The 18,357-nt window shown below is 40.8% G+C and overlaps 1 protein-coding gene across 1 annotated transcript in view; it reads right to left on the reverse strand.

Annotated features, from left to right (window-relative positions):
* Nucleotides 1–18,357, reverse strand: part of LOC137624549 (uncharacterized) — a 282,824-nt gene that overhangs the window by 96,735 nt on the left and 167,732 nt on the right. The window lies entirely within an intron of this gene.

Genomic DNA, 18,357 nt, shown 5'->3' on the forward strand with positions numbered 1-18,357 from the left:
TTGCTGGTAATTTAAGATTAGGAAAAATAAAGTCATTCTGTTGTAACATGATAAAAAAATACAATCTAGAAATTTAGGTTCAGGACAAATTGCGCCAAAAAGGTGACGTCGAAGGTTGCAAGGATAGCTCGTCCTCTTTGATCCAACGTCCCCGACCAAAGTAAGTCCCCTCTAATTGTTATCTCTCCTCTCTACCTTGTCTACCAGGTTGGTTGTAGTAGAAGTTTGTGTGCAAGACGTTTAGTTTTTATATCGCGGTTTAGTGTAGTGATCCTTGTGATTGGGGATCTGAATCCTGAGTTAAATAAGAATAGGGATATTTGGTGTGTGATTCGTTGTGTATTGAATTCGAATTGGCACTATTTTCAGTTTGTTAATGAGTCCGGTGTGGACTTTGTGCTTGAAGAGCACATGCTATGTTACCTAGGGTCAGTCTTGTTTTTTCAGTAAGTCTTGTGAATGCTTAAGAATGTTTGTCTTTATCAGAGTTTATTTTTGTAATAAAATTGTAAATTTTATCGCCGTATTTTAGTTAATTCCTGGAGGGTTTTGGCGAGTCTTGCCTCTTCAAGGCCTTGCGATCCGCCCAGTACATCGGGCAAATATAATAAACTGGTGAAAATCACGACATTTGGTCCTTCGAACCGGATCGCAAGCGCTTCCCAGAGCCGGACAGGACTAATTTAAAATATGAGCTTTTGAGAGAGAGAGACTAACAATTAAGGTCCTCTACGTCCCGATGTGCGATCGCCCACGTGGGTCAGTTCTTTGAGTCCCTTCTTAACGTTAAATTATCCTTTTTTCCTTGCCTTGTCCAACCCCCCCAAACGTAAAGTAAAGTAATTAAGATGGCTGTGTCCACGATCGTGCATATCGAGGCGTCGATGGGCCTACTGGAGGATTTGCTAAGCGAAACGCAAAGGGCGCTGATAGAGACTTACTCAGAGTCCGTTTACCAGAATTTGGTAACGGAGTTGCAGGCAGAGGTCCGACAGCTTAAAGAGCTATACAAGAGCCAGCGCGTTAAGCTAGAAACTAGTTTCGAAGCCCGAATTAGGCATATGTTAGGTGAAGCGACACGTGCTTCAACTCTATTATACAATAGAATAGATAAAGTGAAAGGCCCTTCAACGGGGAATGTTGCCCTCCCCAGGTTGAAGCCGCTGCCTCTCCCCACGTTTGAAGGGGAAGTGCAAGAGTACGCATCGTACCGTGAATTATTCACGATCCACGTGGATCGAAGAGCGGATTTAGACGAAGTGTCTAAATTCACGTATTTATTGGGGACGTTGGGCAAAGAGCCGCTCCGGATTATCAAATCTCTGAGTGTAACCGCCGCGAACTACAGAGTAGCATTAGATTTGTTAGATAAGCAGTATGGCAACGTGCACCAAACGCTCGTGATTCTGCACCGCAAGTTAGCAAACATCTTTGTGCCGTCACTAAACCCAGTAGAATTAAAAAGGTTCCGTTTTGAGTTGACCATCATTATTGAGCAAATCAAAAGACTTAGTACCAATGACTTAGGCCAGGGCATGGTCATGAGCCTCATTAATCAAAAATTGTCAGAGGGAAAACTATACCGCAAGGTGGTAGAGCATTTGAGGAAATGCGACTATACGTTGGACGAGTTTTTTGAGGCAATAGATTTCATAGTAAGAATGTTAGAAGACGATGCATTGCAGAGAGGCGACAGTCTTGAGAGTGACAAAAGACCAGACAGTAGTGTAAGACCGAAAACCCATCCCATCCAACATAATTCCTGCCCATTTTGTAGCGAACGGCACCCGCCTCACGGATGTCGCCAAGTGACAGACGTAGCTGCTAGACGTCGCATTTTACTAAAAAGGGGTCTTTGTTTCAATTGCACGAAATCAGGCCACCGTAGCGATAAATGTCCCGTATCAAATTCCTGTAGAAACTGTAATGCTAAGCACCATACTGCGATTTGCGACGCGGGTAGACCGCAATCAATCCCTAGTCATAGTAATAGTCAATCAACAACGTCCCGCCCCGTAGTAAATGCGACGCCTGCACAGAACCAAAATGCCCCCCGTCCGTCTAAGGTTAAAGTAGAATCTAAGCCGTGCACGAGCGCAAAGATCGCGCAGAGGTCTGATGTGGACCTCCCATGCACTATCTTGCCAACAGCCATGGCAGGTATTCAACAAAGGCAAGGTAGTAAACGAGTCCGCCTATTTCTCGACTCAGGAAGCCAGAGGAGCTTCATCTCTGCAAAAATTGCCCGTCAATTAGGCCTACCGGTGGTAGGAAGAGTATCCTTGAATATCGCTCCGTTTGGTTCCGAGGAAATAAGCGGCCAATACGATGTAGTAAGTTGCAGGGTTGAAATGGGGAAAAGAATCGTGCGTATGAAATTGGTGGCACACGAACACGTGGACGTCCCGATACATAACGTGGGTTATATTAAAGTCAGACAGCATCTGTTGACCAAGGGAGTCACGTTAGCCGATCCAGCAAACCAATCAGATACCATGAAGAACGTTCACATATTAGTTGGGGCGGATTATTTTAGCTATTTTGTCATAGGTGTAGAAAAAGTAGATGGGATAAATCTTTTCTTAACGCATAATGGTATGTCCCCGTACGGGAAGGTGCCACAGTGGCTGTTCCAAGGGGAAAAGGTCGAACAAGTAAGAACGTTGAGAGTGTGCAGAATCACGGACGAGCCATATCTGTATGATGTAGATGAGTGGTGGCGATTAGACCGTGTTGGCATCGCCCCATCTGAGCAATACACTGTTCGCGAGGCCGAGGCCGTGCGAAAGGTATCGCAAAGCGTTGTAAGAAAACCTGAGGGATATCAGGTTAGCCTACCATTCGGGTTGGATGCTAGGCCAGAAACAAATTATCGTAACGCTGTGGCGCAGTTGGAGTCGTTGCAGACAAAATTCAGAAAGGATAGGGAATATCTTGAACAATATCAGGGAGTGATAGATAAGTATCTCGAAGCAGGTTTTATATCAGAAGTGAAAAATCCCGTAGTGGAAGGTTATTACATGCCACACTTTGGTGTTAAGAAAGACAGCCGTACCACCCCCCTTAGAATCGTGTTCAATGCCTCTGCCAAGTCACAAGGTTGCAAGTCCTTGAATGAATGTCTTTTACCTGGGCCCAATTTGGTAGAAGTAGCATATAGTTTAATTATAAGGTTTAGGTTGAATCGATATGCCATGTTAGCCGACATAAGTAAGGCATTCCATCGTGTTCTGTTAGATCCTCGTGATGCCAAATATACACGATTTCTGTGGCGCAAGGCAGCTGGTCGAGCGCTTACCTTCGCCTTTAGAGTCGTGGTGTTCGGCATCACAGCTAGTCCATTTTTGCTACAGCAAATATTAAACTGTCATTTTAAAGAGGAAGGGCGCCCAGATTTAGTAAAATCTTTTTATGTTGATAATTATCTGGCCACGTTTGAAGATATAGAACATATGAGGCAAGAGCATGAGTCTGTTCATAACATCTTAAAAAGGGCGGGTATGCCCTTAGAAGGGTGGGCCAGCAATCACTTGGCCTTCGATAGCGAGAGACAGTGGAATGAGCCTGTGAGTGTGAACGTGCTCGGGCTGCGATGGGCCCGGGACGTGGACAGATTGTGTGTGAAAGAAAGCAAAGGGATCTGTGAGTTGGGGGAGGGATGGGTGCCCACGAAGCGTAGGGTACTTTCCCTATTAGTCTCCATATATGATCCGACAGGTTTGATAAGCCCATTATTTGTAAGGGGAAAGCTTTTCCTTCAACAACTATGGGAGGATAATGTAGGTTGGGATGATGTTTTAGGAAAAGAGAGGGCTAAAGAGGCAAGTGAATTGTTGAATGATTTGAAAGCGGTGAGCGACATCACCTTTCAAAGATCAATAGGAAAAGGAGGCTTACAACTTCATGTGTTCACTGATGCCAGCAGTAAGGCATATGGAGCAGTAGCATATACTAGGGACGAATGCAATCGGGTAAGTCTGGTAACGAGTAAAACCCGGATCACTCCGAAAGGGATGAGCAAGCTGACGATCCCTAAGCTAGAGTTGCTGGCCTTGTTGTTAGGCAGCAGATTAGCAAGAACGCTCAAGGATCTGATCGAGCCACGGGAAATAGTAATGTGGACCGACAGTAAGGTAACGTTGGCATGGGTAGCATCGCCCGATGCTAGGTCTAATAAAAATGTGTTTGTTTCTAACAGAGTGGCGGAAATTAATTTTATTCAGCAGGTTTGTAGTTTCAGTCTGAACCATGTCCCTAGTCAGCAGAACCCTGCCGATATCCTATCCCGAGGCGCAACGGCTCAACAATTGCAAGCTAACCCCCTGTGGAGGAACGGTCCAGAATTTCTCAGGACCACGGGAAGGCCTGTTCCTTGCGAGGAGGAAGATTTGCTACATCAAACTCACGTAGTAGCGGCGGTGCAGGAGTTGAGGGAGGAGATGTGTCCTAACCCCCCAGGCGAGATTTGGGACGTCCTGAAGAGGGAAGTAGGGTTCCAATTCTTGTTACGAGTAGCCAGACTAGTTTTAAAGTTTGCTAAGATAGAACGGCATCCGTTCAGTATTGTTGTAAAATTAGAGCAAAAACATTATTTGCCTACTGTTTATGCCTACTTAGAGGGCGGAGTCAGACCCCCTCGTGAAGTTGCTAATTTTGCTAGACAATTGAATTTAGTTTTGGTAGATAATCTCATCTGCACCAGGGGACGAGTGTCCCATGTAGGAGAAACTGATCATTTAATTCTCTTGCCAGCCAAAGGGCATTTGGTTAGGATGTATCTAAATTATTTACATCAGTTACATTTGCATTGTGGGGTGAATACTCTAATAGGTATCTTTCGACAGAAATGTTGGGTGGCGGGTCTACGTTCCATTGCGAAGCGAACCGTGCGGCAATGCCCTGAATGCAAGCTGGCCTTCCAGCCTCTAACGAGACAGCCACCACCACCCCCCCTGCCAAAGGAAAGGATCACCCTCACAAAACCGTTCACGGCGGTCGGAGTGGACCACACAGCAGCTATACACACGGAAACACGGCCAGGGTATATACTTATCGTAACTTGCATGGCCAGCAGAGCCGTGTACCTAGACTTCTGTCCCTCTTTGGAAGCAGAAGAATTCGTGTTGGCACTTAGACGGTTTAGTGCCACCCACGGTGCCCCACAGCTCATCATGTCCGATAACCATCAAACCTTCAAGGCTGCCAGCCACCTCCTGCAGGGACTTTATGAAGAGGATGAAGTCCAGCAGTTCCTGAGGAAAACTGGCATAAAGTGGCGGTTTCAGACGCCCCGTGCACCTTGGAAAGGTGGGTTCTTCGAGCGTTTGATAGGAGTGACGAAACGGACCCTCCAGATAGCCCTCGGAAAGAAGTACCTGCCGGACGCCCACGTGCTAACCCTCGTGAAAGAAGCAGAAGCAGTGGTGAATAATCGACCGCTCATGTACAGCGGTGACGAGCGCGAGGATGAAGTCCTCACCCCCTCCCATTTGATAAGAGGACACCAAGTCCACCTCATGGCCCCCATCTTACCGGACGACCATCTGAACGCAACCTTCACCTCTCGGAAGCTACGTGATCGTTACGTAAGATTGACAGATTCGCTCAAAGCCTTTAGGGAACGCTGGAGAAAGGAATACTTGAGTGCCTTGAGGGCCCGGCACGACAGTCGGCCCGGGGAACCCTCCAAGCTGCACCCCGGAGACATCGTGCTAGTGAAGCAGGACAATAAGAAGAGAGCGACTTGGCCACTGGGACGTGTCGTGGAGACGTATCCTGACGACAACGGAGTCGTACGCTCGGCGAAAGTGTTGTTTGAGGGTGTCGAATCGCTGCGAGCTGTCAGCCACCTGGTTCCCCTAGAAATAGCCCCCTCTGAGGATGACCATGAAGGAGACGACGGCGATGACGGAGAAGAGGGTGCGTACAGATCGACAGCCGGAATGCCAGGGATAGCGGAGACGTCTGGGAACGACCAGGGTATGGCAACAGCTACGACAACTCAACAACCAGCCACAGGAACGGACGACAACGACGAGGAAGGTGAGAACTATGCAGTTAGTGAAAGAAGTGAAAATGAAAATGAAACAGAGCAGACGAACGCACAAGGACGTTCTGCACGCCCATTGAGAAGGGCTGCCGCGAAACAGCGAGAACTAATGGACTGTCTGCTGAAAGGTGACGATATATAAAAAGTAGCTGTAAACTGTAAGTGAAAAGGGGGCGTGTTCTATCTGGAAGGTAGGGAGGGTGGAGTTTGTGAGGTGTGCGTGAATCTGCGGAGGTTGGAAGTGCTTGGGGGGTGGAGTACGGGGACGGGATGGTCTCTAGTGCGTACAGACCGAGCGTTGCACAGAACCTGCCCTTCCCTCTTGTACTCCATTAAGTAACGGCCTGCATGTAGCAGCGCCATAGAAGTCTCGATTATTGTGAGTTGAGACAGACTGAATTTGAATTGTCATATGTATTTCTGCCATTTCTTGAATTGTCTTAGGCCCATTGCCTAATTGTCTTTGCACTTGAATTATTATGATTGTATTTCTGCCATTTTTTTGAATTGTCTTAGGCCCATTGCCTAATTGTCGTTGCACTTGAATTATTATGATTGTATTTCTGCCATTTTTTGAATTGTCTTAGGCCCATTGCCTAATTGTCGTTGCACTTGACTTATTATGATTGCATTTCTACCATTTCTTGAATTGTCTTAGGCCCATTGCCTAATTGCTTGCCAATTGAATTGTAAAATGTGTACATATCACTTATTTCTGCTGTTCCTTATGTGTATTGCACGAGTGCTTTAGAATTGCTAGGCCCATTGCCTATTTTGATCTGTTATATGACTATATTATTGATTGTGTTTATTACCCCGGGGTAACATTGCTGTAGTATATTGTGCGTACTCTGTTCGAGTCGTTGCGGAGCGCTACGCAGCGAGCCTAACAGAGTCTCGGAGTAAGCCATTCCCCTCACCCCGAGTCTAGCTCCATCCAATTGACCGACGTTTCATCGCTCCTTATTTTGGGGCGTGGAGGATGTCGGGAATTTCGACCCGATCAATCGAAATTCCCGCCATTTGACTTCACCTACGACTACGTCAAATTGGAGGGAGAGGAGAAACTCGCGGGCGAATGAATGTAGTTCCAGACGTGAACGTTTAGAGCCAAAAAGGGAAACCACCTGGTAGGAAGGCGCTGAGACTATTAAAATCAATTGCTGGTAATTTAAGATTAGGAAAAATAAAGTCATTCTGTTGTAACATGATAAAAAAATACAATCTAGAAATTTAGGTTCAGGACAAATTGCGCCAAAAAGGTGACGTCGAAGGTTGCAAGGATAGCTCGTCCTCTTTGATCCAACGTCCCCGACCAAAGTAAGTCCCCTCTAATTGTTATCTCTCCTCTCTACCTTGTCTACCAGGTTGGTTGTAGTAGAAGTTTGTGTGCAAGACGTTTAGTTTTTATATCGCGGTTTAGTGTAGTGATCCTTGTGATTGGGGATCTGAATCCTGAGTTAAATAAGAATAGGGATATTTGGTGTGTGATTCGTTGTGTATTGAATTCGAATTGGCACTATTTTCAGTTTGTTAATGAGTCCGGTGTGGACTTTGTGCTTGAAGAGCACATGCTATGTTACCTAGGGTCAGTCTTGTTTTTTCAGTAAGTCTTGTGAATGCTTAAGAATGTTTGTCTTTATCAGAGTTTATTTTTGTAATAAAATTGTAAATTTTATCGCCGTATTTTAGTTAATTCCTGGAGGGTTTTGGCGAGTCTTGCCTCTTCAAGGCCTTGCGATCCGCCCAGTACATCGGGCAAATATAATAAACTGGTGAAAATCACGACAACAAGTAATGGCAGTGATGTCTGTTTCTTCCTAGATAACCTAAAGTAAAGAGACTCGGGTTTTCCGAGAGTCCTGGGTCGGGTCAAGCCCTAAGAAATCGACTCCCTTGAGGATCCTTCCTCTTGGGTGTCTTCCGATTCAGGACTACCTCTCGGTTTGGGGTTCCGAGACAGGCAGGATAGAAAGATAGTATCCTGCCACTGACGTCCCCCGGTTATCCAGCAAAACAGCAACAGGCTTTCTTTGGTCTGGTGTTGAATTCTCCTCTTCCTTCTCTCTCTCTCTCTCTCTCTCTCTCTCTCTCTCTCTCTCTCTCTCTCTCTCTCTCTCTCTCTCTCTCTCTCTCTCTATAATTATTTATTTTTGCATTGGGCAAGCGTTGTTCATAAGTTGCCACTTAGTAATAAACTTTATATTTCACTTAGGAGATATGTGTATGTATGAAACAACGGTGGTCAACTGCTTTGAAAAATTCAATCATTGAAAAATGTTGGATCGTTAAAAAAAATCGTGCTAGAATATTTCAGAACAAAAAATAAATACGGTAATGTAGCCCGAATCCCTCTAAATACCGTGATTCCTGGAACTGAGTGGGAAAGAGGGCGTCAAGAGGGAAAATAATTAAAGCTTAGTCCTGTTGTCTAATAATAACAATTTATGCATTTGGGTTATGAATTCAAAGTTATTATTTAATTTTGCTTGTGTCGTTTTGTGTATAAAGCAAAAGTTAGTTGGGGTCGTGGTTTCGAAACTTGCAATAAATCATTATAAGCCAAATTTCAGGTTATAGTCAAAGCTGCCTATATACTGTAGGTCCAATCTCTCGTGGGGTTTATTCAGGGAGAAGAAATAATGATAAATAAATAAAACTATAATTAATTCTACCTCTATTATTTAATTTTACTTCACGAATGGAAGTCTATAATAGGGTCAGACATATTAACCCAAAGCTGTAATGAGCAGATTCTACAATAGAAACATATCTCGAATAATAATAATAATAATAATAATAATGATAATAATATGGCTCTGTAGTCTTGGCTTTATAACATACTAGGGCATGGCTATATGTCAGATGGCAACAATAAATATTTGCATCAAATCTCATAACTTAATAAAGGTGTCTATCTGGGCATAAAGTTACGATTTGTGAAATTTGTGCACAGTCTCTTCATTTTATTTTTAGGCCTTTTAAGCTTAATAAGAATTATAAAATCAGAAGTGCGAACTTCAAGTCACATATAAGAGTAAGGCGAGGAGGGGCAAACTGAGCATTCAAACCTTCACAAGTCGGGGCTAACTAATTAATAAGTAAATCTCAAAAGACAAACTTTCTACAGACATTAATGAACCAGGTAGTAGACAATGATTAAGACTGATAATACAAATATTATAGTTTAAATAAGTAGTAGATAGCAACAATTCATTAAAACATGTGTATAATTCTTTGTAATACATAGGCCTATGTGAATAATAAAACTCGCAAATTCCGGTAAAACAATTAGAATAAAAACAATTTCATCTTTTAAAAGACGTCATTATTTTTTTGGTATAATATACTTAGGCAAACTATATATATATATATATATATATATATATATATATATATATATATATATATATATATATATATATATATATATATATATATTTGTTTATCCTCCTGGGAATAATGTCAAGCAATCTATTACAAATATTTTCCTCACGCACAGACTCCCAAGACGATAAGCATTCGCTAATGATTGCTTGTCTACTATTGCGAACGGGAAACGATTATGAAAATGAACGCTTGGTTATAAAAATGAGTTAACTCTTTGTTTCCTTCTTCGGTTGTGTAGCTGTATACTGTACATATAGGCAGTAAGAGTATGCTTAATTGCCACTTATTATTCATCTTGCTGCCTGAAATAGTACACTCTAAACCTCGTATCTGTCGTCGCACAGTGCTGTGTAGGTCAGACCAAAACAGTAGCATTCTCGTCGACTGCAGCATTCCGACTTGCACCTACAATTAGTCTGCTACCGGCTACTCTCTGCAATGGGTGGAAGCTTTGTCCAAATTATCTTTTCTTAGTCTAGCACAAGTTTAAAGGAATTTTTCCTTTCCTTGTCACCCTGAGTGCCACCCCACATCCTCGCTTTGATCTAGTTTCAGCTTTCATATTAAATGGCCAGTAGAAATAAAAAAACAATGTCTGCTCTCTTGTATTTGGTAGTGTGCTTGTATTGTAAGAAGTACATCGAGCATTGCTTACTCTTCAAAAGTTTTTGAACTTCATGAGGGCCAATCACCCACTAATGCTACACCAGGGTTGTAACTTGGCTCTCAAAAATAGTAATGAGGTGGGATTTTTGACATGTGTGGAGCTTTCTGCTATCATTGGAGGGAAGAAGTCTGTGATTGGTTCTCATGACGGAAGAACTCCTTCAAGTCATACTCTCTGCCCTGGCATGATATGAACAGCTTGGATAACAGACGATTGTTTGCTTTGAAGAGTCAACAGATACTGATACCTGTAGTAAAAGGTCAACCCTTTTCCTTTTTATTTGTTCACAGAGGGAGGATTCTTCTTTTCTTCCCCGTCTCTTAATAAACTCCTGGAAATTGACATTTCCTTTCTCAAAGTGTGCGCTAACCAGCTCTGAAAAAACTTCAGTGAGCAATGTTCTTTGCATCAAGTGAAAGCAGGTATCAACTCTCAGCCTGGAAAAGATTGCTCACATCTTGCATGCCTTGTGAGAGCTTTTATATTTTCTCAAGGAACACTGAGCTCGTACTGTTTTGTCATGCTGGATGGTGTGTTTAGAACCCCCTTGATCCCACTTCTTGCCTCATACTGTGTACCCAAGTGGCTGACTTCAGGACCAGCTACCATCCACCATCTCAGTACTGATAGGTCTTCAGTCATGCCCATTGCACTCCCGCCTGCCTTAATGACAGTGATGGACCCAGAACAAAAAGCATCTCATTTATTGCATGGAAGAGGGAAATATTAGTCACATAGTGTAGCCATTATATTTTTGTGGTTGTTATGCACATGGTGATTTGAGCTCTTCACTCTTCTTCTTCTGGCAAGGACAACAATTGCTTCAGTCAGTCTGGAATTTACAGCCCTGGGTCTGTTACTTGCCATCTTGGTGAATGGCATTCGAGGTATCATACTATGGTAATTATCTTTATTCCGTGAATCGAAGCCGAGGATTTATCCTTTTACCACCTTGATCTCAATCATTTAGAATAAGGTATGAGATACGACTAGGTTCGAGAATAAATATAAATGACTTACATCTAGCTTGATCGTTCATACAGTATCGTTCAAGTCCTTTGCAGTCTGTTCAGCAACCAAGACACTACATGCAAAGGGCTATAGACCTATTAATCTTAGCTCGGCTCTCCTGCGCTGGTACAACCGGTAATATATGGTAGCTAATTGATCCAGGGCTTATTAGACAGCATCTGGGACGCTAAAATAATGATTTAGGCACACTAAATAATCATCCGGCTGATACTGAGCCCCATACTGAGGTTACAACAGTGGTGCCATCCAGCGTGTCCTGATCGAGTGTTGACATTGCTCTACTGCTATGAGGAAGTCAATAGGTAAGTACATATTTCTAAATTCGGATTCTACGCAGTAAAAAAAAAAAATGTATGATCTGACATCAAGAGCATTCAGATAGGGCAAGTCTTTGCGATTTTATTGCGAAATGCAATATTTCTGTAAATTCAATAGCATCCTTTTTATTAAAAAGAGCAATCCCCGACGAGTCTGTGTGCTAATTTTGGTGTCTGGTTCCGGAAATGGAAGATTCTCCGGAAAATGTTCTGATATCTTCTCCACTATAAGTAGAAGCATCAAATAATGATTACCAAAGTATTTGAAAAAAAAAGAGGATAAGTAAAAATTATCATTAATTAAACATAACTGAAATCTGTAGGTGAAAATTTATACCAAATACTTTGAAAAGATAAGTAATTGACAACAACTGCAATAATAATAATAATAATAATAATAATAATAATAATAATAATAATAATAATAATAATAATAATAATAGCTACAAATTCAACTGAATGATAAAGCAAGCAAAGAAGTAAAAATTATAATAAGCAAAACTTGAAGTACTCTTAAACTGTGCATGAATATCGCTCACAAGAAGAAAAAAAACGAAAAGATATTAGTGCTTTGGCCGACTATGGCCAATCCTCAGCCTATACAATACATTCCTCCCAGGAGCTTGACTCTGACATGTTCAGTTTATTAAATTAATCCCCCCAAAAAATACAAACTTTCTCCATGCCCGCAAAGTCCTTTGCCATTACTATCAATATTACTAACAATGGGAATTAATTTCTGTGTACTGCTTGGCACAACCGGGTTCAAGTCCCATTAATTTCGATCGTGGCGTTAGATAATTGAATTTCAGGATATCAAAAATTATTTCTAGGGTGGGTGTAAGTAGTGTGGAATGACCCTCAATGATCCTAGCATTTGGCATAATGGTCTAAATGACACAGACAACTGCTAACAATGTGAGCCTGTGCAAATCAAATTAGGCTTCCAAGGGAATAGTTTAATGAACAATACTTTTTCAGAGAGTCAAGCTTTATAACAGAAGACTATAGTGCCCATTTAATCCAATTTTGAAAAAGGGAAAAATCATACATCTTAACATTTTTTTTTTAATGAGTCTTTAGAAAAAAAAATTAAGATCCAGAGAGAGGTTTTTTTATGGTATGCTACAAAATTCTCCATCCACTGTCATGAAATACTTCTTGTTGCTAATTATTTCTGGACTGATCCACCATCCCATCTAATTCACCCTGACTACAAGTAGAAAGGCGAGAGAAAAACAACAGGGCAGAAGAGAAGGAAAGAACAGAACCTCTGTAATATATATCTACGTGAAAAAAAAAAACAGATCAATAACATACTCGTAAAAGTTAACAATTACTACAGCAGAGTTAGGTAGTTCAATATTCGACTGGTCTCGCACTCCCAGACACCTGACGTCCAGAAAGGGGTGAAATGGAAATCTCTCTCAAACACCCGGACATCCATCAATTTATATGAGTGACTGTACATCTGCCTTATTCTTAGGATAGATTGTGAGATTTGGTATCCCTGAGCATATTACTTCTGACAGGGGTATCACTTTCACCTCTCAATTGTGGACATCATTAGCGAATCTCTTGGGAATCATCCTGCTTCAGACAACTGCCTACAACGCTGCTGCCAACGAAATAGGTGAACGTTTTCATCCCATCCTCACAGCAGCTTTGATGTCCCACTGCAATGACTCCAACTGATTTACCCACCTTCCCTGAGTCCTCCCGGAACCAAGGACACTCCTAAATATGCCCTAGATGTCTCGGCAGCTGAAATGGTGTATGCCAACCTGTTGGTCATCCACGCAAAATTTTTTCCATCTGCAACCTCCTCTAACCATCTCCAGCGTCTACGTCACATTTTGGGAAAATTTACGGCATGTCGCCAGACTTACGAGCCCCCAGCTACGCAACACTCAGCAATGCACGTTTTCCTGCACAACGACACTAGCAAGCCACCGCTAATGCCCCCTTACATGGGCCCTTTCCCTGTGATCCATTGTACACTGAAGGCTTTCTTCGTCAACATTTGTGGCAAAGAAGACTGGGTCTCCATTGATCGGCTAAAACCTGCATATCTCCTGCCAGATAACCGGCCTACACTACGCCTCTCAAGAGCAAGCACCCTATTTTACATGTATATCAGTCCAGGTGGGGAGCGATGTACTGCACGTGTTTCATACATACTTACTTTTACTTTTAGGGGTTTATTTCTCGCCCTCCACCAAACACTAAAGGTCTGTTCAGGCGGGCCTTGGTGTGTGAAAAAATAATTTCTTTCCAGTTAATATTTTGCTCTGTATCGTTATCAGTTATTTCGCTAGCATTTGTATCCAGGCTTAATAGTTTTCAGGTCACTATTATAACACTTTCTAAAAAGATAAGTCTTCAGGTTTTTCTTGAAAGCTGCCACATTATTGCTATTCTTGACATCGAGTGGAAGGTCGTTAAAGAGTCTCGGTGCAGCATAACTGAAAGTTCTTCTTCCTATTGCATTATTCACACTAATTTCGAATAGTCTATGTGGGTCATCAGCATGTCTAACTCTTTCAGCGGCGCTGGTAGCTTCAGGGTAGGGGACCAAGCAATCACGAAGATATTTAGGCTTATCACTTGTAAGTGCTTTGTGAGTCAACAAGCAAATTCTAAATTCAATCCTAGCCTTAACAGGTCACCAATGTAGATCGATCAATGCAGGAGTTATTCTCTCCCTTAGTTTAATGCCTTTTATCAGTCTAGCCGCCCGGTTTTGCACATTTTGAAGCTTTCTTAGTAGTGTATTGGGCAATTTGTAGTACAGAGAATTGCAATAATCAAGCCTTGATATTACATGACTCATCACTAGAATTTTTGTACTGCCCTCTGTTAAATATTTTCTAATAAATGCTATGTTTCTCAGGTGATAGTTACACACTTTCACTGTGTTCACAATTTGGTCCCTCATTGACAAATTACAGTCTATCAGTACACCCAAATTTTTCACAACAGGCACAATCCCAACATCAGCATTACCAATTTTTATACTTTGAATTAACTGGTAATTCTTCAAAGCCACCTTTGTGCCAAAGAACATACATTCTGTTTTATCATCATTTAATTTGAGCTTTTTTCCTCTGCATCCATGTCTTTATTTCAGTCATTATCTCATCAATTTTCTTCTCTGTATCTTGTGTTGTTGAAATTGAGGTAAAACTGAGTATCATCTGCATATAGTTTAAAACCCACTTTTTGTTTTTTCAAGATGTGTGATAGCTCGATAGTATATATGTTAAACAAGATAGGGCCCAGAACACTACCCTGTGGTACACCCTTCATAAGAATTCTCTCATTGGATCGGTTTCCAGAAACTTCTACAATAGTCTTCCTGTTCACTAAGTAACTTCGCAAAAATTTCAGTGCTTCCTCAGTCACTCCAATAGACTTTAAGTCGTCAAGTAAGTACTCGTGCACAACAGTGTCAAAAGCAGCACTAAGATCTAACATAATTAAAATTCCACACTTTCCCCCATCAAGAAGACCTATCATATCATTCATTATTGAGCACAAAGTAGTTTCTGTAGAATGATTAGCTCTGTAGGCCGATTGATTTTCCGGGAATACCTCTAACTCGTCAATATGCGCCCATAATTGCTCACTTATAACTTTTTCAATAAGCTTTGACATGTAGGATAAATTTGAAATGGGCCTATATGAAATTAGCTCGTTCACATCACCTTTCCCTTTGTAAATTGGTTTGATCAACGCAGTTTTTTCACAGCTAGGAAAACACGATTGTGATATACTTAGGTTAATTATGTTCAGGTAAATATTATATACAACTTGCTTGTTTGGAGCTTCACTTGTTGAACTGTTTGGGAAAGGGTCGTTTCCACAATATGTATTCTTCATCTCTCTCAGACCTTTAACAAGTCGCACATATTTATTTCCTTAGATTTTATTAACTTCTTTCCCTCCTTCACTGGCATAGCTGACTGTCCTTCCAAGTGATTTTGGGGGAAACCTCTATAGATTTTATCAATTTTTTCATTAAAGAATATAGCAAAACTCTCTGCACAAACATTGTCAGGCAAGACATATTTTTTCTTTAATCCCATCACATCATCAAGATTTTTGTGAAAGTCCCTCATGTTATTGGTTTTTTTTACATTCGCCGTTGTAGAATTTTCTTTTTGTTTTTTCTAACAGGATGTTATAGTCATTTCTGGCCTTATTATATAGATTTCTGGCTTGTAAGGATTTGGCTCTTTTCCATCTACCTTCCATCTTACGTCTGTGTCTTTTTACCTTTAATAGCTCACTATTATACCATCCAACATTTTCGTGCACAACTATTTGTTTGTTCTTTATGGGACACATGGTATCGTACATTTTTCCAAAATTGTCGTTGTATTTCTTGGTATAGCACCCAACACATTCTATGTCTACCATATGTTCACATTGTGTGTTCACACAAGACATTTGCGCTACACTAGCTTCAATAAAATTCTCAGCATCAAAATTTTCCCGTTCCCTATATGTGATCCATTTTTTCAATACTCTGGTGCAATTTATATTAACATTAAGGGTGATGAGTTTATGTGTTTTTGAGATCTCAAAGTCTGGTTCCACTTCAAGGTTTTTTATTAGGGCTGAGTCTTTTCCACATATGACCAAGTCGAGTGTATGACCACCTACTGACGTTGATACCAAAACACTGTTTATTTAATTAAACATCTCAAATACTTCCTTGAGTTCTTTAGCCTTATTATCATTTTCATCATCTACCCAACAGTTGAAGTCTCCACCAATTAATGTATTTTTAATATCGTCCACCACACCCATAAGAATACTAAATTCTTCAATGAATTTCGTCATATTACTCCCTGGTGGTCTATATAATGATATTATATTCAATACCTTATTGTTTCTTGTCAGTTTTAAACAGATATATTCAAACGTTTCAAATACTATTTCATTCATGATAGAAACCCTAGAGAAAGTTTTCGACACAAAGACACCCACTCCTCCAGTTTTGTCCTTTCTTGGTACGTGGTAGAAATCGTGAGTACACGGCGTCATCTCCTGAATCTTTGAGTTATCACTAATATTTCCCTGCAACCAAGTTTCCGTTAATAAACATAAATCTAATTCCATTTCGTTAATAAGATTTCTAATCTTTATGGTTTTATTCCCCACCAATTGAATATTTATCAGGCCACACTTAACCAATGGGCTAGACTCCATGATCGGTTCTATTTTATATCCTGGTAAGCTCCTCCTTGTATACTTTACAGTTATCGTCATATGTCTTATGATTCGTATCATTGTAATTCCTCACTGTGCAGTTATGACACTTTACCGTATTTACAGTACAATCCGTGGTTCGATGATCCTGGCTACACTTGGCACATACCTGAGTCTTGCTACAATTTTCGGCAGTATGACCAAATTCCTGGCATTTATAACACTGAAATACATTGTAGGAATCATAGATTTTACATACTCGTACACTATAATGGTTTTGCTTTTTATTTTACTTGGTCATCCCTACACTGTTAATAAACCTGTATAAACCTGATACCTCATGCTTAATTTTGTTTTAATTTTGGGGACGTTCTTGCTCACAAGTCCTGGTATTTAAGCTCGATGTCTGTTAAATAAAGTTTAGTTGCATTCACCTCGCCTTTCAGTTCTCATCTAGTGGGTTGGCTAGGGCACCAGCCACCCGTTGAGATACTACCGCTAGAGAGTTATGCGGTCTTTTGACTGGCCAGACAGCGCTATATTGAATCCTTCTCTCTGGTTACGGTTCATTCCCCTTACCCTACACACACACACACAGCGAATAGTCTGGCCTATTCTTTACTTATTTTCCTCTGTCCTCATACACCTGGCAACACCGAGATAACCAAACAATTCTTTTTCGCCCAAGGGGTTACTGCACTGAAATTTTTCAGTAGCCACTTTCCTCTTGGTAAGGGTAGAAGAGACTCTTTAGCTATGGTCAGCAGCTCTTTTGGGAGGACACTTCAAAATCAAACCATTGTTCCCTAGTCTTGGGTAGTGCCATAGCCTCTGTACCACGTTCTTTCACTGTCTTGGGTTACAGTTCTCTTGCTTGAGTAATACAATCGGGCACGCTGTTCTGTCTTGTTCCTCTTTCTCTTGTTTTGTTTTATAGTTTATATAGTAGATATTTATTCTAATATTGTTATTCTTCTTAAAAATCTTGTTTTTCCTTGTTACCTTTCCTTACTGGGTTATTTTCCCTATTGGAACCCCTGGGCATAGAATTCTGCTTTTCCAACTAGGGTTGTAGCCTAACAAGTAATAATAATAATAATAATAATAATAATAATAATAATAATAATAATAATAATTGGTTCCTCGCACAACTCCCTCCAAGCCTCCAAGCAAAAAATAATAAAACTACAATGTCAAATGAGTCTTAAGTCAAATGGTAGATAAGTCAAACTATTTAATGAAATAACAATTACTTCATTGGTATAGCAAGGACAGAGCTATCACATATTATTAGTAAATATACGAGACAACATTAACCTTATATGGTTATTTTGAATTACATGATTATTACGGCACAGTATTAATGAGGTTTCCATACATTATTATTATTATTATTATTATTATTATTATTATTATTATTATTATTATTATTATTATTATTATTAGCTAAGCTACAACCCTAGTTGGAAACCCGGATGCTATAAGCCCAGAGGCTCCAACAGGGAAAATAGCCCAGTGAGGAAAGAAAAAAGGAAAATAGAGTATTCTAAGAACAGTAACAACATTAAAATAAATATCTCCTATATAAACTATAAAATCTTTAACAAAACGAGGGGAAGAGAAATAAGATAGAATAGTGTGTTCGAGTGTGCCCTCAAGCAAGAGAAGCTAAAAAATCAATAGTC

This window comes from Palaemon carinicauda, chromosome 31 (genome assembly GCF_036898095.1).
Source record: "Palaemon carinicauda isolate YSFRI2023 chromosome 31, ASM3689809v2, whole genome shotgun sequence".
Classification (NCBI taxonomy): Eukaryota; Metazoa; Arthropoda; class Malacostraca; order Decapoda; family Palaemonidae; genus Palaemon; species Palaemon carinicauda.